The sequence below is a fragment of the Triturus cristatus genome, chromosome 2_2 (genome assembly GCF_964204655.1).
Source record: "Triturus cristatus chromosome 2_2, aTriCri1.1, whole genome shotgun sequence".
In the NCBI taxonomy this organism is placed as follows: Eukaryota; Metazoa; Chordata; class Amphibia; order Caudata; family Salamandridae; genus Triturus; species Triturus cristatus.
In genome coordinates this window covers 108308704-108323654 of record NC_140582.1, presented here as the reverse complement: position 1 = coordinate 108323654, position 14951 = coordinate 108308704, and the positions used below count along the sequence as shown (strand labels likewise).

General features: G+C 41.4%; 1 protein-coding gene across 1 annotated transcript in view; it reads right to left on the bottom strand.

Moving 5' to 3' along the window:
- LOC146861960 (sulfate anion transporter 1-like) overlaps positions 1-13257 on the bottom strand; it is a 359823-nt gene extending 346566 nt beyond the window's left edge. Inside the window, exon 1 of the mRNA XM_085641118.1 lies at positions 13077-13257. The gene's annotated coding sequence lies outside the window, so the exon portion shown is untranslated. The remainder of the gene's footprint in view (positions 1-13076) is intronic.
- Between the last annotated feature and the right edge of the window lie 1694 nt (positions 13258-14951).

The following is a 14951-nucleotide window of genomic DNA, read 5'->3' as shown; positions in this document are numbered from 1 at the left end:
TATTGTATGTGAGTCTTGTAACTGTCTGTGTAAGGACTCACATATAGACAAAGCGGAATAGACAGTAATCACTGCACCTTGACTGCAAAAATCCTGCACTCGATATAGCCTGGAGAAATACTATAGTGCATTCGGCCAAAGTGGAAAACATGTGCTATGCATGTAAAACATGTACCGTTATGATATTGCATTTTCCCAAATAAGGGCCTAATTATGATGTCGGTCGGAGTTGCCTCCAACCGACACCATTTTGTGATAGGAACTGCTTAACCCGGTCGGCTGTTCTGACAACCCCATTAGGATGCAACCACACATGGTGCGATTGCAAAGTTCCATCTTTCAATGGGAGCTTGTGTGGCGGGACAAAACCGCCCACAGCACAAGCTCCCATTGAAAAATTGTTGTTGTAATACTTTATTCGATAGCAAGGTATCATAAAAGTGAATACAAATACATCATAAATCGAATTAAATTCACTAACTACAATTTCATCATAATTTGATATAATTTGCTAAAAACAGTATACAATACACACTAAAAAGGAACATTTAAAATAAGTTTTCCTAAAATTCATAATTATAAATAAAAAGGACAACAAGCCCGGGGAGCTGTAATCAAGGCCAAAAGATGTTAATTAAGAAAGTGCTAATTCATAAAACGGCACAGTTACACATTTTAACAGTCTACTCAGTACTCAATTTAACAAGCTTAGTTCGTATTTGCCACGCTTTCCCCAGAAATTTGGCAACCCCACAAATTACCATCAAGGATGTAGTATCCGTTGTCAGGATGCGAAGGGCCTCTGAACACCGCCTTGTTCCCAATATTCTACAAACTGGGCTTAACCATCTTTTCCTGGCCCCCCTGTATGCCCTACAGGCAAACAGGAAGTGACCCAATGATTCAGTTGGATTAGAGCACCCCGGACAACCTACTTGGTGGTGCTTAAAATTTTTCCAGCTACTAGTAAAAACATTCAGGGGTAGCGTGCCATACCTAATTTTAAGAAACAAAAATCTATCTCTTGGTGTATAGATAAAATCAAAAAACGATTCCAGCTTCGGTACTGGCTAATGGGTCAAAAATTGATCAGTTAGTGTACCCCACTTGGGGTTTCCCAAGTCCCTTGCTTCTATCCTCGCCCAGTACAATTTTTTGATGGTGTCTTTCGGCGGGGGCTGCTGTAATAGCCAGTCATCTTTTAACCCCAGGTTAATTACCAGGTCCCTTAAGTTTTTCAGCCAAGGAAACACCCCAGAGCCATTTAGATCAATAAGTTCATCAAGGACTGCAGCATAGTTGCTAAGCTCTGGCGTCCTTCTAAGGCGAACCCAGAAAAGTAAAGGCCGAAGGCCGAGAATATCTTTGATTGAGCTTCGTCCCAGGTCACGAAGTAATGGTTTGATGGGGGTAGAGACTGGGAGACCCACTAGCTCTCTCATAAATGTATGCTCCGCTGTAACTAAGTCAGTGACTTTTTCAAATCCCCACAGTTCAGAGCCATAAGTTGCAGCGGATAATGCCTTACCCTCATAGACTGCTAAAACAGGGCTAATGGGTTTACTAGAGGTCAAGCGATGGTCTCTAGCAATTGCTCCTGTCACTCTCTTAAAGTTTAGCAACATCTTAGCGATGTGTGAATCCCACTTCATTTTATAGTTTATCCTGACCCCTAGGTAGTCAAATGCATCAACTTCTTCCAATAAAGTGCCATTTAGTGCAATATTGATTTTCTTAGATTTTTTGTTTCTAGAGAGAACCATCAAATTGGTTTTGGTAGTGTTAACTGTAAGACCACGATCTTCACAAAAGGCACTAAACCTATCAAGAAGTTTTTGGAGACCAGAGGGAGTTTTGGACATAAGGAGGGTGTCATCTGCGAAGAGGAGGTTGGGTATTTTTTCCCCTGCCAGGGCTGGGGCATCCACTGGGTCCTCCCTCAAATGGTCTGCCACCCCATTTATAAAGAGGGAGAACAAAGTCGGGGCCATCACACAACCCTGGCGGACCCCCCTCTGCACAGGTATTCTCTCTGTCAACTGTCCTTCGTACCCCCATCTGATTCTCGCATACGTGCCATCATGCAATCTTTTAATGAGTTCCAGAAGATATCACGGAAGGCCCATATCGTGCAATACCTGCCACAATTTGACCCGGGGAACAAGATCAAAAGTGGTTTTGAGGTCGATGAAGGCCAAATACAGGGACCCCTTACTAATTAAAACGGTCTTCCAGTAAGTGGCTATAAATCTAAATACTTGGTCCATGGTACCTATTTTCTGTCTGAAACCCGCTTGTAAATGTGTTAAAATGTTCCCCTCTTCTAGCCAGGTCAAATGAAGGATGCGGTTTGCCCATACCATTGAAAAATGCTCCAATTCCCAGTTGGCAGATACCACAACATGCATTCTTACATGTGGAAGAGATTGCCTTATGAAGCAAATACTTTCCCTGCTGCAATTATCATCATTACCATGAATATTTAGCAAGCATGTAAATAAAATGTTTTTTCTAATGTTCAAACTTCCCACCTGTAGTGTTTGACCTTTTCTCTATGTAATCAAGAACAAGGCACAGTTTATTCAAATTCATATGGGGTCTTCCGAAAAATCATAAAAAAAAAAATAGGTGGATATTTACTTCTATACTTGAGCATAATTTTATGTTCTTTTCTATTAACAAATATTCAAAGAAGTATACCTAAAAAGGAGGAATGAAAAATAAGTATCATGAAAGAATATTGTTAATGCAAAAATATTGTATAATAGAATATCATAGTCAAGAATATAATATTTTTGGTGGATAATATTCATGTTAATAATGTTGTATCTAAGTGAGTTTATTTAAATATAGATACACAATTTTTTTATTAACTTGATATTTATTAGTTAGCATATTATTTTAAGGTGTAAGTATAATTGCTATACATGTTTCTAATTAATTAGTACATTTTATATAGTGGCTGGTTATTGGGTTTGCGGGGACAAAAAGATGGATAGTTAATTAAATTATAATTAATTTAATGTACATTTTTTCTTATAAATTAAATATTACATTTATTATTATTTATGTAAGTTTTTAGATTGTTATATGAAGTATTTACGTTTCGTTATTATGCAACTTATGTTTTTTATTTCTGTCACTAGTTTGTATTTTAGTATCAGGCTGTTGAGTTTGTAGTAGAATAGGATGGAAATTTAAATAAATTATTATCAATTTAAGTTAATTGTTAATTACGTTTATTGTAAATTAATTATTTTGATCCTTTATAATGATATACATTGTGTAATTGTTCAATTGACATTTTATGTAATTAATTTTAATTTCTTATTTTTATATATATGTACATTTTTACATTTTTATCAAATATTTTTAATTTGGTATTGGGTTATTGAATTTGGATTTGAATAGGGTGTGATTGTAAAGTTACTTCATTAATTCATAGTTATGCAAAAGGTTTACTTTTTTCATTTAATTTTTAAATTTCTAGTTGATTAATTGATAAATAATGATGTGTCTTTAATGGGTTTCAGGGAACCCGCCATGAAATGGCTGGCAGTGGAGTCACTCGTAATATGTTCAGCGGGACTGCACCAGTCCCGCTCAGCATTTTACATTGGGACTCCTCCGCAAAACCACCACCAGCGGTTCCCTAGCACAGGTGGTGGTTCACCGCCGGTACGACTTTGAAAGTCGTAATCCGGTAGACGGTGGACCACCACTGCTGTGCCACTGTGAGTGCAGTTGTCGGAAAACCGCCGCCATTGTAATCAGCCCCTTAGTTCTTGTAGCATGAACAGTTATCGCAAAGCGCTTACTTTTACCTTTATGATGAATCTGACAGCATGATGGATAGTTGTATGATGAATTTCTGTTCAACTGATATCATTGCTATTTTTGTTCTCGGTGATCATGAATTTTTACTTGATCTTATTGATGTTTCAACTGCTTTTCATCTAGACTTTCTATTTTTTATCTAATACGTTATAGATTCATAGTATGAAAGTGTGAACTTTGTTGATGATGATAAACACAGGATGGGCAGCCAATAGCAGCGGCAAATGGCTTTGACCAAGCACTATGGGTGATTCTTTATATGGCCTTAAATAAATTTATATATATGCCCCACTGTACCTCACAAACAAACTTAAAAAAGGGGGCAGCTCCAGAACCATGAGGAGCACAAACACTTTCCTCCTCATCCCCCTTATTCAAAAAGAAAACCACTCAATCTCGCTCCTTCTCTGGGAACGCGACGATCGTCTGGAATGCCCTCCCAAAGGAATTGTGCTGCAGCCCCTCCTACATTGCCTTCAAAAAAGACCTTAAACTGCACCTCCTCTGCAAATACTGGGGTCCTTAATCATACCTCTGTCCTCCTCCGACCCTATCCTTCTCCACTTCACTCCCTTCCCTTCACCTCTCCCCTCCCCGTCTATCTTCCCCATCGTACTCCCACTTCCCTTCCCTCCTCCCTCTCAAAACCCCGTCCGGCTGACCATCCCCCCCTCCCGCAATCTGTCTTCCCCACCCAAATTTCTACCTCACCCACAGATCAGCCCTGAATCTTCCCCCGTTCCACTTTATATGTAAATGTATCTTCTTTTACTATGTCTCTGTTTATTAGACCTCAATGGAACATTTTGTATTTTTTTGAGCAACTCCTGTAAATTTGTTTATCGCATATGTAAAGCGCTCTGATATCCCCGGGTCTAGCCAGCGCTATATAAAACCTTTCAAATAAAATATGCATATATATATCAATTTTCTCTGTTGGTTAATTAGGAATCATTCTGTGTTTAGTAAATGGATTGTAGTCCATTACTTTCCATTTGATATCATCAATAATTTAGTTATTTATCCTTAAATGTGCTATCGTCCATTATTTATTTATTGATAGCGATTAAAATTTTGCAGTTACCAACATGGGCTACTTTTTTTCACAAATCGTTGTGAATGCTCAGAAATTTCGATCGTGCTGTTTCTAATCAGGTGCACATGTCTCTTTAAATGTATGTTTTTAGTGTCTATGTTTGTCTTTCCACAAACCTTGTAATGTGATTGGTTGCACTGTATTAAAAAATGGGGACCTGTCACCGGCGCGTCAGGTGATCAAGATCGCGCAAGCGATCGAAACGCGTCCGGGTAGGACACTTGTCTGCATTATTATGGTGACATATAATAAATAGATGAAGCTGTAACTTTGCGTCCTTGGAATCTATTTTAACAAGAAGTGGTGGTCCATACCTGTTCTGCTCTCCTCTGGAACGATACCCAGAACAACAGGAAATACTTATATATATATATATATTTGAACCAAAGCTTCCTCCCACACTGGACAGAAAAGCATGACACAGCTCCGGGATGCACCAGGTGACTTTATTGATGAATTTAGCGCACAGCAGCAGCAGTCCATGAAACGCTTTCGGCAGACGCGTTTCAGCCTTAATTGACTTTCCTCAGTGCCGGTTCCACAGGTGCAGCATTCTCCCTGGGGGTCTTGTGATATACAGATGAATTTGTGATCGCTCCCAGTCAGGTGTTTTTTAGCCCCTCCTCCAACTTCAAGGTGTGCTCGCAGCTCGCGTTAACCCAAATAGGCAGTTGCATGCTGGTCGTTGAAGTCCTCAACGGCTGCCCATTCAATGATTACGGCAACCAAACACCCAGTGATGCCCCAATTTAATATTGGTTAGAGGCTCCCACACCAGCTCAGGTGCCTGGAGGGTACAAAGTTACTTGGCGGATCCCTTTTTCCAGGCAATACAATTTGCCTCCTTTCTCCCCACTGCAGAATAAAAATACCGTCCTTAGTGGAACATGAATCTGCGAGGGGCAGCGTGTTGCAGTTATATGCTTTTTCCAAACAGTACAGTCTCTACGCCGCGCCTGAACGAAAGGGCGTGTCACAAGGCAGCGACTGCTTGCTGGCCTAATATACGAACCAAAGCTTCCTCCCACACTGGACAGAAAAGCGTGACACAGCTCCGGGATGCACCAGGTGACTTTATTGATGAATTTAGCGCACAGCAGCAGCAGTCCATGAACGCTTTCGGCAGAAGCGTTTCAGCCTTAATTGGCTTTCCTCAGTGCCTTTTCCACGGGTGCAGCATTCTCCCTGGGGGTCTCGTGATATACAGATGAATTTGTGACCGCTCCCAGTCAGGTGTTTTATAGCCCCTCCTCCAATTTCAAGGTGTGCTCGCAACTCGGGTTAACCCAAACCAGGTAGTAGCATGCTGGGTGTTGAAGTCCTCAACGGCTGCCCATTCAATGATTAAGGCAACCAAACACCCAGTGATGCCCCACTTTAATATTGGTTAGAGGCTCCCACACCAGCTCAGGTGTCCGGAGGGTACAAAGTTACTTGGCAGATCCCTTTTTCCAGGCAATACAATTTGCCTCCTTTCTCCCCACTGCAGAAAAAAAATACCTATATAGATATGTATGTGTGTGTGTATTATGTTTTTTAGATTACACAAGGGCAGAAAATGTAAACTGAGAAGCTGTCCTGGCGCTTGCTCTATCTTACACATAACTTGCAAATATTTTTATGATAATACCTTTATGGACAGATTTATCATAGTATTGCATTGCCCTTGCATCATATAGGGTGACTCAAGGGCAACACAATCCTTAAGTCAGATTTTCCAGTCCACGCAAGGTTACCAAGCAACACCCTGCAGTCGTTGGTAAATCTGGAGTAATGATGGGCAGCAAATGTTTCTGCCTTGTGTTACTCTGCGCCGGGAAGGTGTTACATGGGTGGAGAGTGGCTGTTCCCACACATCCATCCATATATTTTGCTGCATTCCCAGATTTACCAAGACACGTAAACCTGGAAATGAGTTCAAATGCTACCGCTTTTTGATAGAGGTGCAACAAGGAGAAATATCTTTATTTATCCTCTTTGTAAGTATCTTGAACACTTAGAATAAGTAGAACGCCTCTAATGATTGCTTTTGTGCAGGAAAGTCTCCCGCCCTGCACAAAACAATCTTGCCTGAAACACAGGATTCATGCGCAATTGGCACTGGCGCGTGGAGAGAGAGCAGGAATGTGCCACATGTAAGTATATATGGTACATTCCTGCTCTCGCCTTTTGACGCAGCCAGCAAGGTGTCTTGCTGTGTTGCACGGCATCAAATGATGCTACATCTGGCTTTTGATTTGTATTGAGGCTCTTTATCATATTATAAATCAAAAACTGCACATAAACCTATACTTAAAAGCTGCTTTCCTTAAACCACTGTTAAATTGAACCTTCTATCATCGGAATTGCAATGTTAATTATAGTGGTTTATGCATAGTCAGTGATAATTTACATAATTTAACACAAAACGTACATATTTAATCAATACAAATCTTTTTTATTTGATGATTCCACAATGAAATAAATGAATGCATCCTTTGCTGGCGAAACACAGATTGCTTTAATACATTCATAAAGCTTTATTTCGGTTGCAAACCATAAAAGCACAAATATATAATACATATTGCACATTAATAAAAATTCATGGCTCATATTATACCATAATACATTAAAAGGAAATAAAATATACTAAAAAGATAGCACAGTAAAACAATCAATGGCCAAATTGGGAACAATAATCTCAAGTAAAACATCATAATGCTAGACGTCATTCGCCTTAATTATTGCATTCCGTACATACCACATAGAGAGGAGGAATCTCGAAGTGGCAAATACAAACACAGGGGTCGTATCATATTTTAAGAGTCTGAAAACTTCCCTATAGTCCCTAAGACTAGGCCTGGGCTAAATTTCCGTTCCGCTCGCGGAAATTGCGATAATTTGACATTTGAGAGCGCGAAAATGTCAAAATTTCCGCATTCCGCAGCTTAGCGATAATTTGGTTCTTGCTCGCGCTGTAAAATAATACATTCTTGCGCGCGCGCGATCGCCTTACCTGAATCCCTGCGTTCGCTGACAAGTTTTCCCGATCCGGTCGCGTTCTCCACGAGATGTTGGATTGTTGGTAGCCATTTGCGCTGTCTTGCGACAGTTCGCGCCCGCAGTAACGTCATGCGTCGCGCGATCACGTCTTTCTTTTCGCGATCATGCACCGCGAGAAGATTGAAAACAAGATGGCCGCGCCCGCAAGCAACCGCATGGGTAAGTTGGCGAGCCGCGAACACGCAGAAAATACAGCGAACGGGCGGGAAAAAAACTTCCGCATCTTCGCGATATTTCCGCGTGTTTGCGGAGATTTTAAACATTTTTGCGATAATTTGCGAAAGTCGCTTTCGCAAATTCCGCCCACCCCTACCTAAGACCTCTTAATTTGCAAAGAGAAATGATCCATTTAGATCGTGCCCTGGTGTAAGAGGGACAAAAAAGCAAAACATGCAAGTCAGTCTCCTCCACAAGAACACAACCAGGGCACCACCTAGAAGAAGAGGGCAACCATTTATTTGACAGAATAGGGTGGGGGCCAACACACTCCCCTGTCTGACACCCCTATCTACCGGAAAGGGGGCAGAAAGCTCACCATTCTTACCGTAACAAACCCTCGCAAACGTTCCTGAATGGAGACGCCTGAAGAGGTCACAAAGGTATGGGGGAGCGCCTATCTCAAGCAAAATTGACCAGAGCTTATCCCTCTGTACCAGATCAAAGGCGGATCTAAGATCCACAAAGATCAGGTAGAGAGAGCCCTTCCCCAAAAAGACCGTCTTCCAGTGTACCAGCTGTAGCCTAAACAGTTGATCGGTTGTGGAAACCCTAGGGCGAAAGCCTGCTTGAAAGGGCGATAGGATGTGAAATTCTTCCATCCAGCTTTAAGGCCTAGTTAATAAAATTCGGGCGAACACTTTTTGAAGAACATCAATAAGACTGATAGGCCGATAATTTGCTGGATCTAATGGAGAGGCCTTCTTGTGGATAGGTATAATTTCTGCACCCTTCCAAGTGTGTGGAATAGCCATACCGGAGAGGATTGCGTTAAAATATATCAGTAGGTATGGTACCCAGACCAGCGGTTCACTAGTAAATAGGTCCCCGGGATCCTATCTAAGCCAGTGGCTTTACCAGAAGAAAGACTCATTAGGGCAGCCTGAATTTCATGTGAAGTGCAAAGTGGTAAATCAGGCACCCTTACTTCGTTAATCATTTGGGGCACTATCCTAGTCAGAATTGGTGATGGTTCGACCACATTATCGCTTATTGGAACGCTAAAAAGAGGTTTAAAATGCCTCAGCCAGACCTCTTCACCTAAGCCAGGTGTTATAGCTGAAGATCCCTCATGTCTACCACACCTGACTAAATTCCAAAAAGTCCTGGAATCATCAGCGTCCTTAATACAGGCCCATCTGGCAACCTCCCGATCTTTTTTAGATTCAGATGTAATAGATTTGTACAGGGATCTGGCTCCTCTGATACTATGTGGGGTACCATTTTTCACCTCCCATAGGAGTGCCGTTTAGCATCCCTGCAACTAGAGTTGAACCAGTTGACTTGAGTCCTCACCCCATTTTGCTTTGGTTTTACCGCAGCATAAAAGAAACTAGCGGCCATAGAAAAGAGTTTAGTGTGGATAGTCTCTAGCTCTTGAAAATAAGATAAGTCCTGACTACCCTCCATAAGGACAAATGCTTCAGCTAAATAAATGGCCACACGGGAATATAATGCAGCAATTTTATTTGGGGTTGTCAAAAACTTGGCCCACCTGATACGTCGACCACCTGCCACCACTTTTAAATTGGGTACAATAGATTGGACCGGTACCCCTGGAGCTCGTGCTGGATCCAAATGGTGCAACAATTCCAAAGAAAGGATTTGTGATCGCTGTCAGCCCTAACCACTACGGTAAAAGACTTAAGATGGGACCAAAATTCCACATTTACCAAGATGTAATCAATGGTTGAGCTTTTACCCTGTCTATTATAAGTATGCATCCCCGGGGCATCAGGAGCAAGTCTGCCATTGCAGGCTCGAAGAGAGTGAAAGACAAGGAGCTTGTTAATCTCAATAGCTAAAGGTGTAAGACGTGGAGCAGGATACATAAGACAGTCCTGGATATTCCAGGTTGAATCTTCCTCAAGAGTAATAAAGGGGATGCCAGCCAGGGGTTCGAAATGGCAGTTGAAGTCACCCCCAATAATCTTATAGGGAAAGGAAGAAAACAGGGTCAGAAGGTCGTTGAGGGCATTGAGAATGGTGAGTCCCAATCGTAAGGGAGTGGGGCGTAAATAGATATTAATTACCAGTATCGAGGTACCGTCCCCAAACTTCAAAATAATACAAAGAATATCTAGAGAGTGGGAATTGATGACTCTAACTCTACACCCCACCCAAATACATAGATCCCCCGAGGGTCGCCCCCTAAGACCCCGCACCGCCAGGACACTATAAGAAGCAAAACCAGCCCTAATCGGAGAAGTCGTCATCCAGGTCTCTTGAAAAAGGCAAAGGTCGTAATCATCTATCAGTGCCTCCCAGTCGGGATTGAGGAGTTTATTACCTAACCCTGCTACATTCCATGACCCGATTAAGGAGCCAGAATTAGCAACCCTGAAAGAGGTACAAGGTTCAATCTCAGGACTTGGGAGATGGTCTTGGTAAAGGACTGAAGTTAAATCTACGTCGTCAACAGGTATACCAATACTAGAGCCAGGGGAAGTCGCAAGTGTATTGAGATAACATACAGTAAGATGATCAGCCTCAGCACTCTTCCCCTCCAACTTGAATGCATTGGCCCTACCAAGTGGTAAACCAGAAACCCCCACAAAATGATTTGACAAGATGATCACATGTTCACTGTATCAAGGCTGAAATATGCAATCGCAAAAATAATAAACTCACAATATCGAAAATCACTATATCTTCAAGGTAAGCACATAGGGGCCCATAATGACTTTGGCGGTGCAGCGCCTAGTCCGCCCCACTAATGCACTGCCAAAGCCATGGTCAGACAGCCCGCCAGATTAAGAGTTTTCTGGCAGGTTGGTTTTTTGTGTTACCACAGTGGTGCCTCAGAAATGGGCACTGCAATGGGAACGCCAAAAACAGTTCCCACCTTGCAGGAACTGGGGCGCATGCATCCCCATGCAGAGGATGCACCGGGGGCCCTGCAGAGCCCCCTTTGTTTCCTCTTTGCCACAGTGTTCATTGAGGAGGAACCTCCATGACACCGTCGGCGAAGAAGATTTTGGATTGATCTGTAGACCAGAATTAATGACTTCAGTATTGTTCCTTTAACCTACTTTCACGGCCAGAAACTCTACAGCACTGCTCCTGTGGTTCTATATAATGCTTATCATTTAAAACTAAATGTGAACTGTTCTCTGTAAGACTGAATAGTTGAAATTCTAACTAAAAGTCCATGGGTCAGAACACAACATTTTTTCACTGTTACTACTGAATTTCTTCAAAGGTAAATAAGGCAGTCATTGGTACAAAGACATTTTTACCTCTGTATTAGAAAAGTACATTTGTTTAAATGGTAGGAAAACAACTTTTCGGGCCACACTAATACATTGTACTATCGATATGCTATACTGGGATTATAGTGTTATGTTCTGTCTTGACTGTTTTGTTATTTTTGCCTTTTTCTTTTCGAGTTATGACATTGAGGTGTGTTCTGTTAAGCTATGTAATTATTTTAGAAATGTCTACAGCTACATTTTCAGACAAAAGCAACACATTCTTTTACAATTCCAGTGACAAACAACCATTTACCACCGAATAAGGGGGTAAAATTTGGCTATTCTAGCTTTTAAACTATGTAAAACACCAGTCAGCCCAAAAATGTGGCAGAGAAATTACTACTTCAGGTCCGGATCACAAAATAAATGGGACAGGCACTATTTCATGTCTTTGGTGGTAAGTTAAGGTAGTGCTTTATGCAAACACTTTCACCATCAAACTGAGAAAGTAGATTTCTGATGGTGGTAATATATGAAATAAAAGTTTGTGCAATTCTGTTGCATGCCATTTTGTTGTGATGGTAATGTGTTCAGTTATTTTTGTGCTGCATTATTGCAATGTTATTTTGTTGTGTTGCACTCTGGTTGTTGTACTCTGTTTTGACTACTTTGTTGTGATATTCTATGTTGTGTTTTAACCTCTTCAGCGCGGCGCGGATTTCCGCGCCACGCTGAAGATTCCGTGCGCGGGCGGGGCCATGACGGAACGGTTCCGTCATGCGCACAGCGCAACCGACGTGCATGACGGAACCATTCCGTCATGCGCGTCGAAGGGGTTAATTATGTTGTTCTACTGATTTGTGTATGGTATTGTGTTATGTTCTGTTGCTTATTTTAGATATGCCAACAAATACTGCTATATTTCCAGCCAAAAGCAGCACATGCATTGGAAGTCCCAGTGAGAAGCATTAAGTAGCACCTGCAAGCATTTTTGTGATCCTATCACGTCTCACTTTATGCAATACTGCCCTAGGTACTCACTGACACGGCCTGGTGTCTCAGCTCAACAGGGATCCTCGGGAGGAGGAAGTGCTCCGCCCTTATCAGCCGGAAATGCAGCAACATAGCAATACAACCTGTAGATATGGACAGCTTGCTCTGATAGTCACAAGTGTTTAAAGAGTCGGTACACTCCCTAGGGGAACCCGGAAGCACCTAAAATAACTCTGAGATAAATTAATTGAAATATGCACTGTTAAAATTGTGCTGAAATTCAAACAAATGTGAGATTGTACTGAAACAAAGTGTGTCCGATTTATAGAGGCAATATAATCAAAAAAGCAAAACGCGTTCAATTAAGACAATCGCAGGTGCACATTTTATCTAGTAAGAGTGACGCTCAGCCTGAATGGCAAGGGCCTCCTCTGTTGCAAGTGGCACTTGGTGGGGTCACATATTTCTAAAGACACCAATCATTATATATCTAGTGGGTTATTTACAAGTCCCTTGCGTCGCCGGTACGTCACTGTTTCCCACGTTAAAAGTGACGCACTCAATGATGGCGCAAGGGGTGTGTAAATAAGCCTCTAGTGCTTTAGGGAAGCAGCATACTCTCTGTTCAAAAATAAATTCAAAATGATTTGAAATATGCCCAGTTAATTATTTAGTAAAATTTAAGATTTGATTCTTACCTTAATATGTTCTCTTCTAGAGGAGCCAATCGAGCCGGTCCTAATCAAGCATTCGTTTTTCTTCTGTTGGAAAACTGCATCAGAAACGTCGCACCGCTTTAGTTGTGAATTATTGTAACTTTTTACTATGACATTCGGTGGTTTGTCTCAGGGAAAGGCGTTCAAAGTGCAAGTGGCTCGTGATAACATCCAAGGTGAGGAAAGACAACTAACGAATTTTAAGGCCGGGAAGATTTGTTTAAATAATGTTCAAGATTGCTGATTAACCGAAGGCACGCACAGAATTGTGCTGAGACACACTCATACCTTCACTGAACTTTGAGTTCACTTCTTAGTTTGAACAGATGAACGCCTCCATGGAAGACTCTCGCCGCAAAAGTACGGGTGTGAGTTGTTCTGCTCTGCTACACTTGGCTGAAGAAAGAGCCTTGTAGAAATGGCTTTCAATAAGTTTAGATGGTACATTATTGAACAAAATGGTTGAGGAGAATGACTATGGCAGTGAAGGCTGTCCAGGTGCATTTCTTAGAACTTTTAGGTATATGACATACAAAATCTTGTGTTTCACAATAATTGGTGTCTTCTGCATGATAGGACTTCCCATCTGGGCAACTGGGTAAACCCCGAATTAGCAGTGGGTGTAGAAGACGCTTTGGATGAGATGATATTTTCACGTGCCTGCTCCACCCGCCCCAAAATGCTCTGGGGCATATTTACAAGAAGGTGCCGCAGCATGGCACCCCAAGCCCTTTGGCTGCGCCACGCTGCGGCACTTTCAGAGCCCAGGAATGCAACATATTTACAATGATATGTCGCATTCCTGTGCTCACCCCTGCGCTGGCGCACAAACAGCTGCCATGCGCTGGCGCAGGCACCCTTGAACCATGGTACAAGAATGCCTGCATCATGGGGAGATTGTTTTTATGCAGGAAGAGGAACCTTCCTGCACAAAAACAATCACTACAGGCATTTTTCTCTATCAATGCATGCTGTAGAATGCAACACACATTGAAAGAGGAAAAAACTGAGGAGAAATGAAAACATCTGCCCCTCTGTTCTTAACAGAAGAGGACCTCTCCCCAACCATAGCAGTGATGTAAGAGCTTGGTGCAGGTGCGCAATTATTTGCAACCTGAATGAATTATTACATTGAGTAGTGAGGCTCACTGTGCTTAGAGAAAAGAAAACATGCTTTAAAAATACTCATGTTTACCGTCTTAAAGGAAAATATATAAAATAAGTCTGGCAGTTGTATTATATATAATAATGCAAATAAAAAAATTAAACTCAATTGTAAATGTGTGCAAGGCAGTGATATTATCATCAAGAGGAAGTCACGGATTCAAGGAGGGTTGAGAACTTCTGCTGGGTGTGAGTTTGCACTTTGATCTAAGAAATTAGTGACTGGAGACCGTCTAAGCTGTGATTTTAGTGTAAGAGTTATATGATTAATGTATGCTCCCTTCAATATGTAATTATAACAAACTGCATACCACCAAACTTGAAAAGATAATTGGGAAAGAGTTTTCAAATTTTTTATTTGTTGAAAAGCTGCCACTGATAATAAATCCATTATTTGTAAATTACCAGGAATGTGTTCCCAGTTATCTGACAGACATCCCTGGAAAATATTCGAGATAGAAAATGTTATATTAGTTTGAAAGATTTATTTATTTGATTCCAAACATTGATCCATAAATTATGAACAAAAGGACATGTAAAAAGTAATTGCAGTATATCTGCAAGTTGTGTGTGACAAGACCAACAAGTATTTGAGAGTCCAGGATAGTTTTTATGTAAAGTTGCAGAGGTTATCAATAGTCTGTTATAAACTTTAAAAACGAGTTTGTGCAGTATTAGCTGCACAAGAAGATT